Below are 25,530 nucleotides of genomic sequence, written 5' to 3' on the forward strand. Positions count from 1 at the left end.
TGCCTCCCACAGGGTTCGAGGGAACAGCTTATCAGGCCCTGGAGATTTATCCTTCCTAACTTGCTTCAAGGGAGCAAACACTTCCTCCTCTGTAATCTGTACAGGGTCCATAAAGTTGATGCCTCAGTTTTCCTCATTTCTGTAGACTCAAGTGTCCATCTCCTGAGCAAATACAGATGCAAAAGATGCATTTAGGATCTCCCCCAACTCTTTAGGCTGCACGCATGAATTACCATTTTTACACATTCTCATTGAAATGAGTCTTGCTTCAAAGAATAACAAGCGGAGTATAGAAAAGAATATTTCACAAATGTATCTTTACTTCAAACTGTAAGTTATTTTGACAAGTCGTGGCATTTCACTTTGAAAGTTGTTTGTTTATCAGCTTTATCAGTCTGACATTTACCAACACTATTTTACTCTTTCAAAATACACCAAAAGCTTCTCAGAAGCCAAAAAAAGGAGTCAACGGTCTGTTGGTCCGCTAAATGTAGTTTCAACTCACAGTAATTATAGACTCATAGATCATGCATTGATTGTCAGGAAATGTGAAGGGGGCTAGACACAAAGGCAGCACCACGGAGACGATTTAGCAGTGTGCGATCACTTTAATAATAAACTGTAAAATAATAAGCCGTTAGGAGCCACAAAACAAGGGAGAATGCATATTTAATGTGACAGGGCTACAAGATGACTGAAGGCTTGGAGCAAGTGGATGAGGCTGGCGGAATCGCTGGGTGAACAAGGACTGTGGATGAGAGCTGGGTGCAGGTGATGAGTTCGAAGCGAGTGGCAGATGACTCCTGTTAGCTGGTTGTTACTGGGAGCTCCCTGCTTGTGCAGGTCTGACATTAATGTTCTTTACAGGCACCAGGACAAGAATTGTTAGGGTGGGAAACAGCTTCTTCCCCCGGACCATGAGATTACTGGTCTCAATTGACACCAAACCTCTGTGAACTCCAGAGACTGCTGTGTGTGAAAATCCCAGGAGATCAGCAGTTTCTGAGATACTCAAACTACTCCGTCTGGCACCAACAATCAATGTCACTTAGATCACATTTCTTCCACATTCTGATGTTTGGTCTGAACAACAACTGAACCTCTTAACCATGTTGTTTTTTTGTGGTGTCAGTACAGTGCAGGACATTAAAATATTGCGCTAGGTTACAATAAAACTAAAAGGAACGATTAGTGGGAAAGCAGAAGGGTGAGGTAGTGTTCATGATTTCATGGATTGTTCAGAAATTTGACAGGTGGAATGTGAGTCACAGGCTGCTGTGCCTCCTCCCTGATAGACACCTATGCATACAAACAAGCTCCCATAGTATATTATATTCAGAAGTTTGGTCAACATATGCACCCAACAATTTGATGCCAGCAATCAGTGACCAGGGTTCAATTCTTACACCTGTCTAGTACGTTCTCTCTGTGACTGCTAGGTACTCTGGTTCCCTCCTACATTATAAAGACATATGGTTAGGGTTAGTAAGTTATGGGCATGCTATGTTGGCACTGGAAGCATGGTGACCCTTGTGGCTGCCCAATGTGGACTGTATCAGTTGCTAACACAAAATTACGCATTTCTCTGAATGTTTTGATGGACATGTGACAAATAAAGCTAATCTTTAATCATTCTTGGATGTTGAGCTGTCTCACCCAGATGATTAGGTTCATGAGGATGCCAAGGTCCTGCGTTGGTGGGGAGATGGGAGTAAGTCAAGGACTGCGGATAGGAAAGGTTTAGAGCGGGGTTCCATGGACCCCTTGCTTAGTGGTATTGGTCCATGGCATCAAAAAGGGATTTGGTTCATATCTCTTGGGTAGAGGGACATGAACCAAATGGGACTGGTTTAGATTAGCCTCTTGGTCAGCATGATTGAGTTGGGGTGAATGGCCTGTTTCCATGCTGTATCACTCTAGGGATCTATGACTAATGTTATGTAAATGGGTCATAGAGTTGTTGCAGTACAAGAGGCTATTTGACCAATTGACTCTCATTCTTGCTCTCTGTAGAATGTTAATGTTATTCCTCCAAAACCCTCATACTGGGCACCACCCTTGTTGGCAGTAAATTCTGCATCATCACCACATGCTGTGTAAAAGGGTTCTTCACATTCCCTCCCCACGTCCCTTACCCAAAACCAAAGGTGTCCTGGAGGCACAGCTCATAGAATCGCTGCCCTCACAGCACCTGGGACCAGGGTTCAATCCTGACTAGGTGTGGTACTGCTGATGTGTGGATTTCTCTCCATGGCTCTCCTCCATAAACTCTGGTTTCCTCCCACATTTGCAAAGACGAACAAGTTGGTAGGTTGAATGCCCACTGTAAATTGCCCCTAGTGTGTAGGTGAGTGGTAGAACATGAGGGGGGAGTTGAGGGGATTTTAAGGGGAATAAGGAAAATGGGATTTGCATACAAGGAGTCAGTTGATGGTTGTCACAGACTCTACGGGCCAAAGGGCCTTCTTCCTTTCTGGTTCTGTCTGTGACCATAGAACAGACATAACCTCAATCAAATCTTCCCTCCAACTCCTTCTTTCTAAGGCAGGGGTTCCCAACCTCTTTTATGCCAAAGAACCCTTGTCACCACCACAGATTTGGCAGTGCAGCAGATACAGCAATTGTGCTTGTGAATTTGCACGTGTCAGCTAATTATTATTTCATTGTGATAGTAAAGTATTTAACTCCATTCATTCTGCCGTAGTGTTTGTCGAGACTTGGACACAGCACAGAAATGCTCCACTGCCTGTTTGCATTTGGCCTTGCCTGAGAAATTGGACTGTCGAGTCAACTGACTCTGAAGACTAGCAGTATTCGTTTTATTCTTAGTTGTTCTTTTCAGCCGCATGTAGGTTTCGTTTTCTATTTGAGAGTTTTAGTTAGGGGCCCTGTTTGGCCTAACGTTTATTGTTTTCTTTTCCCTTTAACACTGTTCGCATTGTGAACTATCGACCTGCTTCAGTGTCTCTCGCTCCGTTCTTGGGCCATATCCTAACTGGATGACACCCCTACGATTAAACACGGGGTCTGTGGACCCTAGGTTGAGGACCCCTGTTCTAAGGAGAACAGTGGCACTTTCTCCAATCTAAAATTGGGCTTGATGATCCTCCATCACTGATACCATTTTGGTAAATTCCCAGCTCTCCCAACCTTCTCCCCACATACTTCCACACACCCTCCCCCCCCAACCCCCAGTACGCTCTTAAGGGCTTCACATCCATCCTAAGGAGTAGCTGACCAGAAATGCACACAATGCTCCATCTGTGGCCCAACCACGTCGCAAGGGTTCAGCATGACCTGTATTCTCAATGCTTTCATTTATGAAGGGCAGGGCACCAAAGGACTGGGTTGAACAGCCTAACTATTGTGGTCTACCCTGCCTGTGCATGATAGCAGCCTCTTGGTTTCGAAATAAGCAGCTCAGGCAGCAGACCTAGCAACCTGGCCATGTGTTAAAGTGGCCTCATTCAGAGATTAAATCAGAAACATTGCAACATCAACACCAAGCCAATTGATGCTGATCGATCTTTACAATGGGGCAAATATGTTAAAGGAAGACTCCGCTTTGAACACCACAGCCCAGGACAGGCTCTTTGGCCCATGATGTTGTCCCAACCCTATAACCTACTCTTGGATCAATCTAACTCTTCCCCCCTCCGTAACCCTCCATTTTTCTATCATCCACATGTCTATTTAATAGTTTTTAAATGACCCTGATGTACCTGCCTCTACCACCACACATGACAGGGAGATCCACCCACCCTCCACTCTCTGTGTAAAAAATGTACCTTGGACATCGCCCCTACACTCTCCTCCAATCACCTTAAGGTTATGCCCCTTTGTGTGAGCCATTTCCGCCCCGGGAAAACTTCGCTCTATCTATGCCTCTTCACCTTGTACACCTCTATCAAATCACTGCTCATTCTCCTTTGCTACAAAGAGAAAAGGCCTAGCTCCTTCAACTTACCTTCATTAGACACAGTCTCTAGACCAGGCAGCATCCTGGTAAATCTCCTCTGACCCTCTATCAAACTATTGTTCTCAGTGCTTCCATTTATGACGGGAAAGGTAATTCGAGCTACTGGCAAGTCAATTCAAAGCATCGGTCTGATGTTAACTCATGATGAAGTTAAGGATTGGGTGTAGTCTGTGAAGAATGCAACAACAACAGTGTAAATGAAGATGATACAACCTCATTGCCTGCAAGACTAGTATGTGTTCAGAACAAAAAAGTGGGTAGAAAGATATCATTGTGCATACTAACCACCTAGCAAATTGCCTTTTCCAACACCTCACTTCTAGAAAGCACTATAGGGATATTAAAACAAAAACCACCCCATCTTAAAAGTTTTGTTCCCCCAGGCAGTTAATCAGAGCAACCATTTTAGTTAGCTACCCCTACCCCCTCTATCTGTGACCCCTGTCACTGCACTGCACTGTAGACTTGTTAAACCACTGTTTATAATGCAGTTTACATTGTAAAGACATGCTGGCTTTTATGTATATTTTACTCCATACTTGTACTTTAACTTTATTTTTATATAATTTATTCTTTATAATTATTGAACATTGCTACTTTCTGCTGCATGTTGCTTTCTGACAAACACACCTCTATAAGTTCCTAATACATGTAAATGTATGTGGTAATAAAATTGATCCTTGATAAGAAGAAAAAGAAGAAAAGAATGAGAGAAAGAGAGAAAGCATGAATGAAGAAAGAGTCAGAAAGGATAAAAATAATAATAATGGAAATAAAAAGTAACAGCTGTTTCACCCTCTCTATTTTTTCAGTTTTCCCAAAGTTTGGTCCCAGGACTGACCCAGTCCTTGTCTGTATGGTTTAATCACAACCTGAGCTTCCTACTAAGCTATCCAAAAAATACACTCAGTGATCACTGTATCAGTTACCTCCTGTATCTAAAAAAAAGTAGCCACTGAGTGAATGTTCATGTCTTCTGCCCATCCACTTCAATGTTCGACAGGTCGTGCATTCAGAGATGCTCTTCTCCACACTTCGATTTAACATATGGGTTTTTTCAGTTACTATCAGCTTGAAGCAGTCTGGCCATTATCCTCTGACCTCTCACATTAAGAAAGCATTTTCACCCACAGAACGACACCACTCACTGGGTGTTTCTTGTTTTTCACACCATTTCCTGTAAACTCTAGAGAGTGTGATGCATGAAAATCCCAGATCAGCAGTTTCTGAAGAACTCAAACTACCCCATCTAGCACCAACATGGTCAAAGTCACCTAAATCACCTGACTCCTCCATTCTGATGTAGCAAATAAGGTGGCCACTATCTATCTGTACAGCACATTGATAATCAAATTTAAGTTTACCCAGGATATAGATGCCATGAAAATTATCTTCTTACAGCAGTAGTTTACAAACATAAAACCATGATCTAACATAGACTTAAATTAACATAAAGTGTACATGAAAAATATAAACTAAAATAAACAAAATGTCATTCCAGTCTGTAAACTCCTTTATCTAATGACTTAAAATGCTCCTCTCAAGGCTTTTAAAATCCAATGATTAACGGTTTACTTAATAGCACTGGGCAGTGAACCTGTCTGTCAGTTGATGTGTCCAAGATGTTTAAAATCCTTTGAATTCAACACCATCTTGCACAATAGCAAGCATTCCTTAGTAGTCAGGCGGCCTGCAATGTATTCCCACTGAATATTGAAAGGTCTCGGTAAAGTGAATGTGGAGAGGATGTTTCCAATGGTGGAAGAGTCTCGGACTAGAGGACAGGGCCTCCAAATATCCCTTTGGAACAGAGAAGAGGAGGAATTTCTTGAGTCAGAGGGTGGTGAATCTGTGGAATTCATTGCCACATCGGCTGAGGAGGCCAGGTCACTGAGTGGAGGTTGATTCGTAAGGGTGTCAAAGGTTACAGGGAGAATGCAGGAGAATGGAGTGGAGAGGGGTGATGAATCAGCCTTGATGGAACGGAGGAGCAGTTTTGATAGGCCTATACATTTATAAAATTGGACATGGTTCACTTTTAATATACTTGCACAACACTGGCACCCACGACCACAAAGGCAGTGTTTCCTTAACAAAACAGATTTGGTTATTTCATATGCATTTCATTAAATACTTCAAAGCAAGATTGGGTTTAACACCAAAAACCCTTAATGCAAATGCTGATGAAGCTTTGGAACTCTCTACCCCACAGATGGGTCGTGGAGGATAGATCACTGGCAGCTAGTTAAAGTGGAGGGAGATAAAAGTTTAAAAGACCAGGGAAACTGAGGACAATGGACAACTGGCAGAGAAAAGTGGATGAGACCTGGGACAGATCAGATACACTCATTAGGTATCTCATAGTCTTTTGCTATTGTAACCCATCCTCTTCAAGGTTCAATGAATTGTGCACACAGAGATGCTCTTCTGCACACCACAATTGTAACGTGTGATTATTTGAGTTACTGTTGCCTTCTTGTCATCTTGAACCAGTCTGCCCAGTCTCCTCTAAACTCCTTCATTTGGTGCTTTCACCAAAAGAACTGCCACTAACTACACTTTTTTTGTCCTCTGTAAATACCCAATCTGCAGTCCACGAACCCCCCGGTTAATGGTAGGGGTCCATGGCATCAAAGAGATTGGGAACTCCTACACTAGAGACTGTTGTGTGCGAAAATTCCAGGAGATCAGCAGTTTCTGACATATTCAAACCACCCCATTGTCACCAACAATCATTCCATGGTCAGAGTAACTTAGATCATTCTTCTTCCCTATTCTGATGTTTGGTCTGAACAATTGAACCTCTTCACAGCACTTTTATGCATTGAGTTGGTTCCATGTGGTTGGCAGATTAGATATTTGCATTAATGAGCAGGTGTTCAGGTGTACCTAATAAAGTGGCCTCTGAGTGTGTGGGACAGAGTTCAGGGCAGAATGATCTACTCTGTCGCTACTTCCTAATGTTCTTCTTCCGTTCTAATGTGTATCATTCAGAATAGTTAGATTTTTTCATTCAATCAGTGCACCTTAATAATTACAGAATGGTTAAAAATAATGATCTAGGAGCTTATCTCCTGAACGAGTATCTCAGACACATGGATTCCAAACCAATGGACTCACTTTCAAGGATTATACAACTCATGTTCCCTGATTATTTCATTACTTATTTTTTTATTTGTAGTTTGTTTTCTTTTACACATCAGTTGTCTGTGCATGTGTATAGTTTTTCATTGATGCTATTGTATTTCTCTATTCTGCTGTGAATACTATATGGTGACATATATGTACTTTAATAATAAACTTACTTTGAACTTCATACTTTGAACATGAGAGTCACAGATACTGGAAATCCAGAGTAACACATACAAAATGCAGGAGGAACTCAGCAGGTCAGGCAGCATCCATGGAGAGGAATAAACAGTCAACCTTTTGGGCTGAGACTCTTCATCAGACCAGTCACAGTCCAGGGTAGGGGAGTCAGAAACCAGAGGGCACAGATTTAAGGTGAGAAGGGGAAGATTCAAACAGGGCCTGAGGGGCAAATTTTTCACACAGAGGATGATGGATGTATGAAATGAGCTGCCAGAGAAAGTGGTAGGGGCAGGTACAATCAGAATATTTCAAGGCATTTAGAGAGTTGCATCGATAGGAAAGGTTTAAAGGGATTTGGGCCAAATCAGAGGACCAGGGCTAGCTCAACCAGGCAACTTTGTCGGGACGGATTCAGTAGGCCGAGGAGCCTGATTCCACACTGAATGGCTCTATGAATGTTGTCGACCATCCAAGTAAAGAAGTTTACTACATTTGCACAGATGGCCTAGTGTCTGTGAGTCTGTCAGTCCAGGCAGGAACTGAACGTTGGAGGCCTGAAGGCAGCCTGTACTCTCATATGCACTCCCACCTCACATCTGGCATATTGTGGTTTATCTGCATATCTGGCAGGGATGTGCCCCTAACATCTGAAAGTGTGAGCTCCCTCCTCACATCTGGCAGATGGTGATTCTCCTTCTCCGCTGGCTCCCTCCTCACACCTCACACTGTTACTTTCTCCACTCCTGGTGGGAGATGAGAAGGAGGAAGGGGTGAGGGGATGGGAGGGAGTGTAAGAGGCAGAGAAAAGATGGGATGGAGTGACTGCAGGTCCCAAATAGGGAAGCATAAAGGATGCCCTGGGGAACGGAGAGTATAGACATTGGGAGGGAAGGGGACAATGAGGGGAAGCAGAGGTAAGGGGAAAGGGAGAAGAAAAGGGGGAGGAAGATGGAAGGAAAGGCAGAGAGGTAGGGAGGGAATGAGAGAGAACCACCATAGTCAGTGTCAGACTCAAGCACCAGATTTGGGCCCCCTGTTCCCATGGCAATTTTGAAGAAATAAGAGATAAAGATTAGCTTTATTTATCACATGTACATCAAAACATCCAGTGAAATGCCTGATTTGTATAAAATCAAATCGGTGAGATTGTGCTGGGGTGGGGTGTTGGGGGGGCTGCCCACATAGCACGCCACAACTCACTGACCCTCACCGTTCGCCTTTGGAACGTTGGAAGAAACTGGAGCACCTGAACTAAACCACACCATCACAGAGAGAACCTCTTCTCCATACAGACAGCAGCGGGAATTGAATCCCGAACTTATAGCCAGTACTGTAAAGCGTTGCACCAAACCCTGAACTATTGGAAAATTGACTTTCCTAGGACACCGTCTGAAGGATCATTGGCAGAGGTATCCCTATCTCTTCTCCATAACAGGTAGCGTGACAGTATTACCACACCAGAGACCTGGGTCAATCCCTGCCGCTCTCTGTGAGCAGTGTGCACGCTCTTCTATAACCATGTGGGTTTCCTCCATTCCTCCAGATTCCTCCCCATTCCAAAGATTTTTGGGTGAGTTGGTTAATTGGTTAACTGGGTGGTGCAGTCTCACTGATCCAGAAAGATGAGTTAGCGTACTTTATCTCTAAATAAAAATTAAATTACATAAATAAACCAGGTAGCATGGTGGCAAACGGAAGTCATCACATTCCTATCATGGGATCCTGTTATGTGCAATTTGTCCCTGAACCTCCTATATTAATGGAGAGACAGCACTTCAGAAGTCAGTCCTCTTGATGGGAGAAAATATTGGAGAGGTAACGATCACAACACCATCTCCTTTACCATAGCGCTGGAGAGGGATAGGAGCAGACAATTTGGGAAAACATTCATTTAGGGTAAGGAGAAATATGATGTTATTAGGCAAAAGAACTTGGGAGCATAAACTGGGAGAAGATGTTTTCAGGGAAATGCACAGCAGAAATCTGGCAAATGTTCAGGGAACACTTGCTTGGTGCTCTGCATAGGTATGTTCCACTGAGGCAGGTAAAGGATGGTAGGGTAAAAGAACTTTGGTGTACAAAGGCTGTAGAAAATCTAGTTAAGGAGAAAAACTTACAAAAGGTTCAAAAAACTAAGTACTGTTAGAGCTCTAGAAAATTACAAGAGTGCCAGGAAGGAGATCAAGAATGAAATTAGGAGAGTTAGAAGAGGCCATGAGAAGGCCTTGGCGAGCAGGGTTAAGGAAAACCCCAAGGCATCCTAAAGCATGTGAAGAGCAAGAGGATAAGCCATGTGAGAATAGGACCAATCAGCAGCAATAGTGGAAACATGTGCATGGAGCCAGAAGAGGTAGCAGAGGTACTTAATGAATACTTTGCTTCAGGATTCACCAGTGAAAAGGACCTTGGCAATTGTGGGGATAGCTCAGGGTTAGGGTTAGGGTAGCCTCCCAGGCGACTGTGGGAGGCGAGGGAGGAGATTGCTGAGCCTCTGGCAATGATCTTTGCATCATCAATGGGGACAAGAGAAAAACCAGAGGACTGGAAGGTTGCAAACATTGTTCCCTTGTTCAAGAAAGGGAGTAGACATAACCCAGGAAATAATAGACCAATGAGTCTGACCTCAGTGGTGGGCAAGTTGTTGGAGAAGATCCTGAGAGACAGAATTCATGAGCATTTAGAGAGACATAACCTGATTGGGGATAGTCAGCATGGCTTTGTCAAGGGCAGGTTGTGCCTTACGAGTCTGATTGAATTCTTTGAGGAGGTAGCAAATCACATTGATGAAGATGGAGCAGTGGATGTAGTGTATATGGATTTCAGTAAGGCATTTGATAAGGTTCCCCATGCAAGGCTCAATCAAAAAATAAGACGCTATGGGATCCAAGGAGATCTTGCTTTGTGGATCCAGAATTGGCTGGCCCAGAGAAGGCAAAAGGTGGTTGTGGATGGTTCACATTCTGCATGAAAGACAGTGACTAGTGGTATTTTGCAGGGATCTGTTCTGGGACTCCTACTCTTCGTGATTTTTATAAATCTGGATGAGGAAGTAGAGGGATGGCTTAGTAAATTTGCTGATGACACAAAAGATGAGGGTGTTGTGGATAGTCTGGAGGGTTGTCAGAGTTTACAGTGGGACAGCGATAGGATGCAGAACTGGCTGAGACATGGCAGATGAAGTTCAACCCAGGTAAGTGTGAAGTGGTTCACTTCAGTAGGTCAAATTTGAAGACAGAATATAATATTAATGGTAAGGCTCTTGGCTGTGTGGAGAATCAGTGAGATCTTGGGGTCTATGTCCATAGGACACTCAAAGCAGCTGCACAGGTTGACAAGAGCCGTGAGGTAATGTTACAGTTATATAAGACCTTAGTTAGACCCCACTTGGAGTGCTGTGCTCAGTTCTGGTCACCTCACTACAGGAGGAATGTGGATACTATAGAGATATAAGAGCAGATTTACAAGGATGTTGCCTGGCTTGGATGCTCTATAAGAATAGGTTGAGTGTACTTGGCTTTTTCTCCTTGGAACAACACAGGATGAAAGATGACCTGACAGAGGTAAGATAATGAGAGGCATTAATCGTGTGGATAGCCAGAGGCTTTTCCCCAGGGCTGAAATGGCTAGCACGGAGGGTCATAGTTTTAAGGTGCTTGGAAGTAGGTACAAGGGGGATGTCAGAGGTAAGTTTTTCACTCAGAGAGTGGTGGGTGCGTGGAATGCACTGCCGGTGATGGTGGTAGAGGTGGATACAATAGGGTCTTTTTAGAGACTCTTAGATAGGTGACCCGGCTGGTGGCGTAGTGGCATCAGCATCTGACTTCGGGACAAAAGATCCTGCGTTCGAATCCAGCCGGCTCCCCTGCATGCTTTCTATCCATACAGGGTTACGAGCTCACCTGGCAGAAGGCAATGGCAACCCACTGCTGCTTGGCAACTTGCCTTGTACGCGGTTCCCCACTACGTCAGAGAGGCCTGGAGGGAAATTGCTCATTAACCGGAGAAACTCCAGATGCGATGTACCTTTCTTTTCCTTACATAGGTACATGGAGCTTAAAGAAATAGAGGGCAGTGCGCTAGGGAAACTCCAGGCAGTTTCTAGAGTAGTTACGTTGTCAGCGCAACATTGTGAGCCAAAGGGCCTGTAATGTGCTGTCGATTTCTATGTTTCTATGCTGCCATGGACTTCCAAGCCTGGCTGTGAAACAGCATAGGGCTAGCAATCCCATCCAAAAAAAGCCCAGTGCTACAGTAATATCAACAGGAGGTCCCAATATCTCATTCCTGGGAGAGGAAGGCTCTTTGATGGGTTACACTTTAAAAGACGGAAAGACTGGTCCAGGAGAGAGGACTCTGGTGAGTTGTTATTGGTGGCCTATGCCCCAGATGAGCTTAAGAAGAAGTACTTTGAATGAAAGTCCCTAAGGACTGAAGGAGGGCGATATTCGCACCACGAAGAAGTGTCGAGGATTGCAAGGAATTGAATGGGGAGTTGAGGTCAAAGTCAGCAAGCCAAAATCTTCAGAGAGAGTCAGGTAGCCTCTATGGAGGGAAATGAACGGTTGACATTTTGGGCCGAGACCCTTCAGCAGCATTATGTCTATTCTCTCCACAGATGCTGCCTGGCCTGATCAGATTCTTCAGCATTTGTGTGTATGTTGCTCAGGTTTTCCAGCATTTGCAGAAACTCTTGTGTCCATGATCTTGGAGATTGGTGGAGGGGCCTTGTTGCTTTCTTCTGTACCTGTTCTTTACAGAAATACAGGATGTTTCCTTAGCTCTGCCGGGGACACTTAGTGACATACTCAATGGGTCTTATAGACCCTACCCAACAGACAAGTAGACCTTGGCTAGAATCAGCAATGGTGAGTCTCCCACAATCCATTAGTGCAAACGTAGACAATGAGGTTATTATATATATGTGGCAATCAATTCCTGGTATTGAAAACAGCAGTTCTACAAAAGTACTGTTGTAAGTTTCCTGAATGGTTGCATCACAGTCTGGTACAGCAATTCAACTGATTGTCTTGGACGTTTTTCTTGTGCTCTCAAGGCCCTGCTGGGCATTAGTACTGCAGAATACTGTAAGCCCAGCTCACTGGTTCTTTGACGAGACCGAAGGCAGGGGAAGCTGCACAGACCAGGCCCTCAAGCCACGGGATTGCCTACTGCAGCAGCCCAGGGTAGACAGTGTGGCATGGCAGGCGGCCCCTCCTGGCAGTGCTGCATTCCATTTCGCTCAGTGGAAGACGAGCTCAATTGCAGTCGTCTGCGGCCGCACTGGCACGTGATGAGGACAGCTCTGGGCTTGTTCTTTGGAACGTAGCTCAAGGACAAGATCCAACGCACCATTAATCTACAGCTCATGACACTCAGGGACTTTGGCTTTATTGTTTTTGTGACCGTCTATCAGCAGGTCAGGCAGCATCTACGGAAATGAATAAATAGTCAACTTTTCGGGCAGAGACCTTTCATCTGGACTGCAAAAGAAGGGGGAAGGACCCAGAATAAGAAGGTGAGGGAGGGGGAGGAGTTGAAGCTGGGTGAGACCAGGTGAGGGAGAAGGCAGGTGGGTAAGGCAGACTGAAGTAAAAAGCTGGGAAGAGATAAAGGGCTGAAAAAGAAGGAATTGGATAGGCGAGTAGACCATGGGAGAGAGAGGTGAAGGGCATGTGTGGAGAAGGGAAGGGGCTAGAGAAGGGCCAGAATGAGTAATGGAAGAAGAGAGAAAGGGGAGGGTGGATAAATTGCCAGAAGTTAGAGAAATCAATGTTCATGCCATTGGGATGGAAATTATCCAAACAGAACATAAAATGTTGACTGTCCATCTTAAGAGTGGCCTCATCATGGCAGTAGTGGAGGCCATGGACTGATATATCAGAATGGGAATGGGAAGTCGGGAATTAAAATGGATGGCTACTAAGAAATCCCACCTTTTGTGGTGGATGGAAAAAAGGAGCTCGACGAAGCAGTCCCCCAACCTGCACTAGGTCTCACCAACATAGAAGGGGCTTCACTGGGGGCATCAGATGCTGTAGATGACCCCAACAGACTCACAAATGAAGTGTTACCTCAGATAGAAGGACTGTTAGGGGCCCTGAGTGGTGGTGACAGAGGTGTAGGAGCCGGTGTATCTCTGCAGGGATAGTGCCAGGCAGGGAGAGACGAGTGGACAAAGAAGTCATGTAGAGAGTGTTCCCTGTGGAAGGCATAAAGTCGAGAGGGGGAGAGGGAAAGATGTGTTTGGTGGAAGTATCCCGTTGAAGTTGGTGGAAGCTACAGGGAATGCTTAATTCAGATACAACGTGCAGTAGATACTTCCAGACCTTCGAGCCATGCCAACCACACCCTAATCACAGGATAATTTACAATGCCCATTTACCCTACTAACCAGTATGTCTTTGGGCTGTGGGAGGAAACCGGAGCACCAAGAGGAAAGCCATGCATTCTACCAGACTGCTTACAGATAATGGCAGAAATGAACTCTGAACTTTGATGCCCTGAGCTGTAATAGTTTTGGGCGAACAGCTACCCTACAAAGGCCCATAGGGTGGTAGGTGAGGGCCAGAGGAATATTTTACAGCACTGTTCTCCTTACTTAAAGAGTGTTAACATGATGGAGACAGTTCAGAGAAAGCTCATTGGACCAATCCCTGGAATGGGCTGCTTGATTTGTGAGGAAGAAGTTTAGAGGTGTGAGAGATGATTTGATTTTTTAAAAAATTCTGAGAATCTTGATAGGGTGGAAGTTAGGGGAAATAGTAAGTTATTGTTGTTCTAGACAGTATGGAAAGTTATGAAAAATTACAAGGGGATCTTGCTGAGCTGAGTCTGTGGGTTGCGGATTGAAATGGCTTTCAATCCAGTTAAATGAGAGGTGTTTCATTTCGGGAGGGTAGGACTTACACTTCCCAGGGTAGGACTTATACGGCCCTGGGGAGTGTAATGGAACACAGAAATTGGAAGACAGGCTGGTGATTAGGTGATTCATCAGTCCAGGCATTGTATAAAGGAGTTTGGGGCTATAAACACCATGGGTGTATTTTGGTGTCAACATAGAGCATGATGTACAGTTCTATTAATTTATTTATGGAGTAGGACCTTCCCACCCTTTAAGCTGTGCTGCCCAGCAACCCCCTAGTTTAACCCTGGCCTAATCACAGGACAATTTATAATGACCAATTAACCTACCAACCGGTACAGCACCTATAGAAAGTATTCATTCCCCCCCTTGGAAGTTTTCATGCTTTATTGTTTTACAAAATTGAATCGCAGTGAATTTAATTTGGTTTTTTTGACACAGAAAAAGACGAAGTGAAAACAGATCTCTACAAAGTGATCTAAATTAACTACAAATATAAAACACAAAATAATTTATCCCCTTCAAATCAATATTTAGTAGATGCACTTTTGGCAGCAATTACAACCGTGAGCCTGTGTGGATAGGTCTCTATCAGCTTTGCACATCTGAACACTGCAATTTCCCCATTCTTCTTTACAAAACTTCTCAAACTTTGTCGGATTACAGGGGATCATGACTGAACAGCCCTTTTCAAGTCCAGCCACAAATTCTCAATTGTATTGAGGTCTGGTCTCTGATTTGGCCACCAAGGCCATTAACCTCACTGTTTTTAAGCCATTCCTGTGTAGCTTTGGCTTTATTCTTGGGGTTATTGTCTTGTTGGAAAACAGATCTCCCAAATCATGGTTCTCTTGCACACGGCGTCAGATTTTCTTCAGGAATTCCCTGTATTTTGTTGCATTCATTTTACACTCTACCTTCACAAGCCTTCTGGGACCTACTGCAGTGAAGCATCCCCACAGCATGATGCAGCCACCATCATGTTTCACAATAGGAATGGTGTGTCTTTGATGACGTGTGGTGTTTGGTTTACACCAAACATAGCGTTTAGTCTGATGGCCAAAAAGCTCAATTTTGGTTTCATCAGACCGTAGAACCTTCTTCCAGCTGACTTCAGAGTCTTCCACATGCCTTCTGGAAAACTCTGGCTGAGATTTCATGTGAGTTTTATTCTAACAGTGACTTTCTCTTTGCCACTCTCCCATAAAGCTGCAACTGGTGAAGCACTCAGGCAACAGTTGTATGCGCAGTCTCTCCCATCTCAGCCACTGAAGCTGGTAACTCTTCTAGAGTTGTCACAGGTCTCTTGATGGCCTCCCTCACTAGTCCCTTTCTTGCACGGTCACTCAGTTTTTGAGGACAGCCTGCTCTAGGCAGTTTTACAGCTGTACCATATTCTTTCCATTTTTTGATGACTGACTTAACTGTATTCCAAGGGATATTCAGGGACTTGGAATTTTTCTTATATCCATTTCCTGACTTGTGCTTTTCAGTAAACTTTACCCGGAGTTGCTTGGAGTGTTCTTTTGTCTTCATGGTGTAGTTTTTGCCAGGTTACTGACTCAGCAGCAATTGGACCTTCTGGATACGGTGTATTTTTACTACAATCAATCGAAACACATTGACTGCACACAGTGATCTCCATTTAACTAATAATTTGACTTCTAAAAACAATTGGCTGCACCTGTGATAATTTGGTTTGTCATATTAAAGTGGGTGAATACTTATGCAATCAATTATTTTGTGTTTTATATTTGTAATAATTTAGATCACTTTGTAGAGATCTGTTTTCACTTTGACATGAAAGAGTCTTTTTCTGCTGATCAGTGCCAAAAAAGGCCAAATTAAATCCACTGTGATTCAATGTTGTAAAATAATAAAACATGAAAACTTCCAAGGGAGGTTGAATACTTTTTATAGGCACTGCATGTCTCTGGACCGTGGGAGGAAACCAGAGCACCTGGAGGAAATCTCCACAGTCATAGGGAGAATGTACAACCTCCTTACAGATGGCAGGAATAGAACCTGTACTGGAAAGCGTGCTATCCACTACGCTACTGTGCTGCCCCTGTACGGGACCATCCTGTTGTAGGAAAGTTGTTAATCAACTGGAAAGAGTGCTGGTGCCTAGACTTGAGAGCCTTGGTTACAAGGAAAGTTTGTGTAGACTAGGAGTTTATTCCCTAACCTGATGGAGAGACCTGATAAAATTACACAAGACCATGCGGGGTACAGACAGGATGAAAGTACATAGTCTTTTCCCCATGGAGGGGCTGCTAAAAGCAAGAGGACATAAGTTTAAGGAGATTTAAGAGAGACATCAGTGCTGCCTCTTCACACAAAATGGGTGTGAATTTGAAATGAGTTGCTAGAAATAGTGGTTAAGACAGACACAATAGTGACATATAAAAACTATCTTGGATACGAGGAGTTTAGAAGCTATGGGCTAAATGTGAGCAGATGGAACTAGTTTGCTGGGCAACATAGTCTGCAGGGACAGGTTGGGCCGAGGGGTCTCTTTCCCTGCAGTATGGCTCTGTATGGAGAAGATATTTCCTCTTGTGGGTGAATGGGGGGTTGGGAGAGAGAGAGAGACACCTTTTCCATTCAAAACAGAAAAGTACACTCAGTGCCCACTTTATTAGGTACAGCTGTACACCTTGTTAATGCAATTACCTAGTCAGCCAATCATGTAGCAGCAACTCAATGCATAAAAGCATGGTGAAGAAGTTCAGCTCAAACATGAGAATGGAGAAGAGATGTGATCTAAGAGACTTTGACCATGAAATGATTGTAGGTGCCAGACAGAGTGGTTTGAGTATCTCAGAAACTGCTGATCTCCTGGGATTTTCATGTACAACAGTCTCTAGAATTTACAGAGAATGGTGAGATTTAAAAAAAGTCCAGTGACAATGGCAGTTTTGTAGATGAAAATGCCTTGCTGATGAGAGAGGTCAGAAGAGAGGTTCAAGCTGACAAGAAGTGACAGTAATCCAATAATCATGCATTACAACTGTGGTGTGCAGAAGAACATCTCTGAATGCACAATGCTTCAAAATTTGAAGTGCATAGGCTACAACAGCAGGAGACCAGGAAGATGCCTAATAAATGGGCACTAAGTGTATTTTTCTTGGAATGCCATGAGCCTTTGGAATGTTTTTCTCAAAGGGCAGTAGAAGCAGAGGCTGAATGTGTTTATATAAATAGTGGCAGGTAAAGCGTGGAGTGAAGTTGAGTCAGATAAATGATGTTTTCATTGAATGGCAAAGTGAACCTAATGGCCCTCCAGAGCCTTCTGTTCAAGCAATGTACTGTGGCTGCACATTATAATCTGCTTTCAAAATGGTGATCACATGATCAGTCCACAAACACACGAGAGTCTGCAGATGCTGGAAGTCCAGAGCAACACATTCAAAATCTGGCGGAACTTGGCATCCATGGAGAGGAATAAAGAGCCAATGTTTCGGGCTGAGGCCTTTCATAAGGACCTGACGTCCCTGTTCTCTTGTTGAAGGGTGTTGGGTGGGAACATTGACTAGTTATTCTTCAAAGATAACTACACACCTGACAGCTGGATAGATACATCTGGTAGAGCTGCAGCTCAAGTTGATGCATGCCTTATCAGTTTCATTTAACCTCTCTACCTTCAAGTTCTACTAAATCTCCAATAAATAGAATGTGGAAACCATTGAAAAGGTGCAGAGGAGATTTACAAGGATGTTGCCTGGATTGGGGAGCATGCCTTATGAAAACAGGTTGAGTGAACTCGGCTTTTTCTCCTTGGAGCGACAGAGGATGAGCGGTGACCTGATAGAGGCATATAAGATGATGAGAGGCATTGATCGTGTGGATAGTCAGAGGCTTTTTCCCAGGTCTGAAATGGTTGCCACAAGAGGACACAGGTTTAAGGTGCTGGGGAGTAGGTACAGAGGAGATGTCAGGGGTAAATTTTTAACGCAGAGAGTGGTGAGTGCGTGGAATGGGCTGCCGGCAAGGGTGGTGGAGGCGGATATGATAGGGTCTTTTAAGTGACTTTTGGATAGGTACATGGAGCTTAAAAAATAGAGGGCTAACCATAGTAATTTCTAAGGTAGGGACATGTTCGGCACAATTTTGTGGGCCGAAGGGCCTGTATTGTGCTGTAGATTTTCTATGTTTCTAATTCCATTCTGAAAAGGAAAGAGGAAAACTGGACAACTTTGTCTTTTCCTTCTATGTTTATTCTCATGAATACTGAGTCAGGTATCTCTAGCAGCTTGCTCTTCAGCCCAGCCATGATATAACACATTACAGCACAGTGCAAGCCCTATAATCCACAATGTTGTGCCAATATTTTAACTTACTCTAACCCTTCACTCTCCATAGCCTCCATTTTAATTTCATCCATGTGCCTATCTAAGAGATTCTTAAGTGCCCCTAATGTATCTGCCTCTACCATCACTCATGGCAGCACGTTTCATGTGGCACTCTCTGTGTAAAGAACTTAACTTTGATATCTCTCTTGTACTTTCCTCCAACCATCTTAAAATTATGCCTGCTTGTATTAGTGGGCACGTGGCCAAGTGTAAGGCATTGGACTAGTTCGAGCCTTGGCTGAGGCAACGTGTAGTGTCCTTGAGCAAGACACTTCATACATTGCTCTACGACGACACTGGTGCCAAGCTGTATGGGTCCTAATGCCCTTGCCTTGGACGGCATTGGTGTCGTGGAGAGGGGAGACTTGCAACTGCTGGTCTTCCATACAACCTTACCCAGGCCTGCGCCCTGGAAAGTGAAGATTTTCCAGGCGCAGATCCATGGTCTCGCAAGACTAACTTTAGACATTTCCACCTTGGGAAAAGTCTCTGGCATTAAATCACCTCTCATCCTCCTTTGCCCACCCAGCTCACTCAACCTTCCTTTACAGGACATGTTGTCTCGTCCAGGTAGCATCCTGGTAAAATCTCTCTCAATGGTTAACAGTTAACTTTTGATGTCTCTAGGCCTATGCTCAATGGAGTTCAGAAGGAATAGAGGGTGGGTGGGATTTCATTAAAACTGAAAGGCCTGGATAGGGTGGATGTGGAAAGGATGTTTCAGTTAGTGAAAGGGTCTAGGTTTGAAGGGCACAGCCTCAGAATAAGGGGATGATCTTTCACAGCTGATAAGAGGAGGACCTTCTTCAGCCAGAACTTAGTGAATCTGTGGAATTTGTTGCCACAGGTTCACCACCCCCTGTTTTAAGCAATTCCTCCTCTTCTCAGTTTCCCTTTATACTGAGGACTGTGGAGCCCAAATCACTGGGTGTATTTAAGGCCAAGGCCGAAAGATTATTGATTGGTAAAGGGGTGAAGAGTTACAGGGAAAAGGTGGGTGAATGAAGTTGAAAAAGAAATCAGCCATTATTGAACGGAGGAGCAGACACAATAGGCTTAATTCTGCTCCTATATCTTATGCCCTTATCATCCAAACATCCTTTCTTGAGGGGCTGGGAGGAATTAATTGCATCTTTATCAACATTTAAAACATCGCACCTTAAACTCCTTTGTCTCAAAAACTGTCCTCTGACTTAACTCCTTTCATCAAGCCCCCAGGGTCTCTGTACAGCTTTAAGCAATTTGTTAGTGATTAAGTAACCATCTTGAAATGATACTCATACATTAATACCAAGGAAAGGAAAGTCATAAACACTCTCTCTAGAGAGTACGAGTTAATTCCCCCCCACCCAACCCACCTCCATAGCACTGAGGAACCAACCAGGGAGCCAGCCTGAGAACCTTACTGATCAAAGTGAACACTGGATATACATCTGCAAGAGACCAGTCCCTAAAATCACCTGCAGTCACCAAACCCAGGAGAGCCAACAACCTACGGAATGCAGTGACAAATTATTTTTGAGATACAGAAGGTCCAGAGCAACACACACCAAATCCCTTATGAAAGGGATGGATAAGATAGAGTCAAGGAAGCTGTTCTCACCGGTAAGACTAGAACTAGGGGACATACCTCACAATTCAAGGGAGTAGATTTAGGACGGAGATGAGAAACTGCTTTTCCCAGACAGTAGTGACTCTGTGGGATTATCTGCCCAGGGAAACAGTAGATTCTACCTCATTAAGTACATTTAAGGCACAGTTAGATAGATTATTGCACAGAGGGGAATTAAAGGTTTTGGGGGAAAGGCAGGTAGGTGGAGTTGAGTCCATGGCCAGATCAGTCATGATCTTATTGAATAGACGAGTAGGCTCCATAGGTCAGATGACCTACTCCTGCTCCTATTTCTTTATGTTCCCATGACAAAAACCATACAATGTTAATGCTTGTGGCCTTGACAGTAATTTATCAAGCTTTCCCATAACTTGTGCACTGTGCCCCAGCTGGCATTCCATGTGCCTTCTCTCTTTGCTCTCTACCATGCTGCCGCCATGAAGAACTTCTGGATTCGAGTCCACTGTCAGATCAGCCATGATCTTATTGAATGGCAGAGCAGGCTTAAAGTAGGCTGGCTGACCCCTCATCCTATTCCTCATGTTCTTACATTTTTCACCCAATTCATCTTCCTGGCTGCAACACACAAGATGCTGGTGGAACTCAGTGGGTCAGGAGAATGGACAACTGACATTTTGGGTTGAGATCCTTCATCAGTCCAGGTTAATGGGTTTTGACCCCAAATGTCTGCTCTTCACTTCTCTCCACAGATGCTCTCTCGCATATTAAGTTTCTCCAGGTTTTGGTTTGTGTGTGTTGCTACAAATTCCAGCAACTGCAGTGAGTTGTGTCTCAATCTTCTTGGGGGAGATGAAAAAGTCACTCTTCTGAGAAAGGACATGACATCCTGGCCAACACATACCCCTCAGCCACCATCACTGTAAGACAGAGTTACCTGGTCATTGTGCATGGCGCTGGTTTTCACGTTTAAGACGATGAAAGTTAGCCATATTTCTGGGTTTGTTATCTAAGCAAACAAACTGGACCTAACCATTCCTTACTTTAAAAGAGTGAGAGTTAATCTCACTGAACCATACAAAAGGAAAGATACCGATCTGACTCTGCCCCTGGCCAGGATTCAAGAATCATTCAAGATAGGAATGAGAAGAAACTCCTTTGGTCAGAGGTGACAAATCCTTGGAATGCTCTGCTCAGGAGAGCTTTGTTAGTTCAATCAGCTTTACCAAGGTAAGGACAAGTACACTTGTATATCGGGGAATCAATAGGTGTGGGTTAGTGCACTGGGGGAAATAATCACAATTATGGTATTAAGTGTCACACCAACATGAGGAGAGCAAATGGCTTGGTTCCAGTTCAATCTCTTATGTTCATTGGCTATAGGGATCTGCTAATGTGTGTCCTGTGTTATTTCAAGAACTGGATCAGACAAGATGTTCCATTGGGTGTGCTGAGTTGCCTTGTGGCTGTTGGGGACACTATACAAATGCAAATTTTTCTAAACACAAGAGCTCTGCAGATGCTGGAAATCCTGAGGTAGAAACACAAAATGCTGGAGGAGCACAGCAGATCAGGCAGAGGAATGAATAGTCAAGTTTTTCTATCTACAGACAATCCACAATCCTGCATTCTCAAACTTAGTAATTTAGGAATGGGCTATTCCGCCCATCTTTATTATCCATTAAAATGCCACCAGCAGACACAACTACCCTGTATAGACAGGTCACTAACCATTGTGACAGAATTGAAATCACCAGAATAACACCATAAGACCATAAGACACAGGAGCAGAATTATGCCATTCAGCCCATTGAGTCTGCTCCACCATTCCATCATAACTGGTCCCGGATCCCACTCAACTCATACACCTGCCTTCTCACCTCTTCCTTTCATGCCCCGACCAATCAGGAAACTATCAACTTCCACCTTAAATATACCCAAGGACTTGGCCTCTACCACAGTCTGCGGCAGAGCATTCCACAGATTCACTATTCTTTGGCTAAAAAAAATCCTCCTTAACTCTGCTCTAAAAGGTTGCCCCTCAGTTTTGAAGCTGTGCCTTCAAGTCTGGATACCCCCACGATAGGAAACACCCTCTCCACATCCACCTTATCCAGTCCTTTCAACATCCAGTAGGTTTCAATGAGATCTCCTGCATCTTCTAAATTCCAGTGAGTACAGGACCAAAGATGCCAAATGATTCTCATGTGTTAGTCCCTTCACTTCCTGGAATCATCCTCGTGAACCTCCTCTGGACTCTCTCCATGACAACACATCCTTTCTGAGATATGGGCCCAAAACTGTTGACAATACTCCATGTGAGGCCTTTTGTCTTATAAAGCCTCAGCATTATCTCCTTGCTTTTATATTTTATTCCTCTTGAAATAAATGCCAACATTGCATTTGCCTTCTTTACCACATAATCAACCTGTAAATTAACCTTTTGGGAGTCTTGCACAAGGACCCCTAAGTCCCTTTGCACCGCTGATCTTTGAATTTTCTCCCCATTTAGATAATAGTCCTTTTTCCAAAATGCATTATTATACATTTCCCAACATTGTATTCCATCTGCCATTTTTTTACCCATTCTTCCAATTTGTCTAAGTCCTGCTGCAATCACATTGCTTCCTCATCACTACCTACTCCTCCACAAAACCATGATCGAAATCATTGACAAACAATGTGAAAAGTACCGGTCCAAATACTGACCCCCTGAGGAACACCATTAGTCACCAGCAACCAACCAGAAAAAAACCCTTTTTATTCCCACTCGCTACCTCTTGCCTGCTAGCCATTCTTCTAACCATGCCAGTATCTTTCTTGTAATGCCATAGGATTTTATCTTGTTAAGAAACCTCATGTGTAACACCTTTCAAATACCTTCTGAAAATCTAAGTAAATGACATCCGCTGCCTCTCCTTTGTCCACACTGCTTGTTACTCCTCCGAGGATTCAAACAGATTTGTGAGGAAAGATCTCCCTTTACAGAAACCATGCTGACTTTGACTTATTTTATCATTAGTTTCCAAGTACCTCAAAACCTCATCCTTAATAAAAGACTCCAACACTTTCCAACCACTGAGGTTAGGCTAACTGGCCTATAATTTTCTTTCTTTTGCCTTCCTCCCTTCTTAAAGAGTTGAGTGACATTTGCAATTTTCCAGTCCTCTGGAACCATGCCAGAATCAAATGATTTTTGAAAGATCATGACCAATGTATCTGCAATCTCTTCAGCAAACTCTTTCAGGACTCTGGGATGGCATCCAACTGATCCAGGTGATTTATCCACCTTAAGACCTCTGAGTTTGCCTAGCACGTTTTGTAATAACAATGACACTCACAGACCTCTGGCACACTGCTGGTGTCTTCCACAGTGAAGACAGATGCAAAGTACCCAACTCTCACCTCCCTTATACTCTTCACATAACTGAAAAAACCTTCAGTATCCTGCTTTATATTATTGGCTAGTCTGCCCTCATATTTCACCTTTTCCCTTCATATAGCTTTTTTAGTTGCCTTTTGTTGTATTTTAAAAACTTCCCAATCATTCAACTTCCCACTCACTTCTGCTACTTTATATACCCTTTCCTTGGCTTTTATGCAGTTCTTAACTTCCTTTGTCACCCACGATTGCCTACCCCTGCCATTTGAGAACTTCTTCTTCTGTGGGACATATCTATCCTGTGCCTTGTGAACTATTCCCAGAAACTCCAGCCACTTCTGCTCCACCGTCATCTCTACCAGTAACCCCCTCCAATCCACGTGGGCAAGTTCCTCTCTCATGCCTCTGTAATTCCCTTTATTCCACTGTGATACTGATACATGTGAGTTAAGCTTCTCCTCAAATTGTAGTATGAATTATATCATATTATGATCATTGCCTCCTAAGGGTTCCTCTATGTTAAGCTCCTTAATAAGATTTAGGTTTTACACAACACCCAATCTAAGATCGCCTTTCCAAGTAGGCTCGAGCACAAGCTGCTCTAAAAAGCCATCTGAAAAGCATTCAACCAATGCCCTCTCTTGTGATCTGACACCAACCTGATTTTCCCAATCCCTTTGCATATTGAAGTCCCCCATTACAATTGTGACATTACCCTTATTACATGCCTTTTCCAGCTCCCTTTGCAATCTCAACCCCACATCTTGGCTACTACTTGGAGGCCTATATATACCAAAAGGAAACATGTAAAACAACAAGTTACATTGATATAGCTGCTTTCCCACAGTAAAAGCAGCTTCACAGAAGGATTAACTATTCAGAGTTGGCACTAAGACACCAGGAAGAGAGAACGATGTAAAACGCAGATCAGTGATGATCAGAGCATCCTCAATGGAGCACCCTGAACAAGATACACATTCCTGCCCAAAGGAGTAAGCTAAGTAATATCACTATCTACAATGGGTGGACGTTGAAGTGAATCCGTTAGGACACACTCACCTTAAGAGGATCCTTGGAACCATTACCAGGGTAGTCTCCGCAGTCAGGCTAAAAATCCATTTGTGACCCAGGTCAATGCACATCCCATCCTGGAGAACCCTATCAATGAATGACTGGGCTCAGTCAGAGAGCACAGTTGAGTTAAGCTGTCCTCAAAGGAGTCCTTCTCACAACTGTTCACTTTCTGCTTGCTGCTGCGGAAAGTACCCTTTCTTAATTGGCCCTTTCCAAAAAGGCGTGTAGAGAGAGAAAAAAATGATTTCCTTTGGAAATCCCCATTCTGTATCTGGTCTGTAACCCTTTCAGTACAAGACAGAGTATTTCATTTGTGCCTCTCAAAGGGGAAGATGCAAATACCAGTGTAACTGAGAGTGCACAACCCCCATGAGAGAACTCTCTCTCTCAACTTCTCAAGCTAAATCTGAGAGAGAAAAAGGCCCAGGTCCATAGTGCTTTGCCTGAGTTTCTCAAAGTGTCTCCAGCAGCTTTTCTGCTGTTAGAATGCCAAACTCTAGGCAGCTCATTATGTGCAGCAAGCTACTACAGACAGTAATAAGAACATTGCTTCCAAAAATATATCTTGAGAGATTCTCAGGGTGCAGAAGAAGTCCCTTCCATCCACCGAACTGAACATCAGGCACCCAGTTACAATAGTGGTTCATTCTCCGCACTTTCCCATCAGCTCACCACAGTTACAATCACTCACCTACCTGCTTGGCCCCATTTCTGACTGATCCTCCTATTTCACTAATCCGACATCCACTATTCCTAGCTAATCCCACATTATCCTCCCACATCCCCATCAACTCCCCTCACCTGCCCCAGATTCTGGCTGGCTCTCTCTCTCTCTCTCTCTCACACACACACACACCAAGAAGCAATCTGCTGTGGCCAATCAACCCACCAACACCACCCTCCCCCCCGCCCCACACACACACATTGTTGGGGAGAGTGCCTGGGGGAAATCCACACTGGAGTTCAGGATTGAACCAGGAGTCAGTGAGGTAGGGG

The 25,530-nt window shown here is 43.9% G+C and overlaps 1 protein-coding gene across 1 annotated transcript in view; it reads right to left on the reverse strand.

Moving 5' to 3' along the window:
• LOC134353288 (TNF receptor-associated factor 3-like) overlaps window positions 1-24,671 on the reverse strand; it is an 82,576-nt gene extending 57,905 nt beyond the window's left edge. Inside the window, exon 1 of the mRNA XM_063061319.1 lies at window positions 24,520-24,671. The gene's annotated coding sequence lies outside the window, so the exon portion shown is untranslated. The remainder of the gene's footprint in view (window positions 1-24,519) is intronic.
• Between the last annotated feature and the right edge of the window lie 859 nt (window positions 24,672-25,530).

This window comes from Mobula hypostoma, chromosome 10 (assembly GCF_963921235.1).
Source record: "Mobula hypostoma chromosome 10, sMobHyp1.1, whole genome shotgun sequence".
Taxonomy (NCBI): domain Eukaryota; kingdom Metazoa; phylum Chordata; class Chondrichthyes; order Myliobatiformes; family Myliobatidae; genus Mobula; species Mobula hypostoma.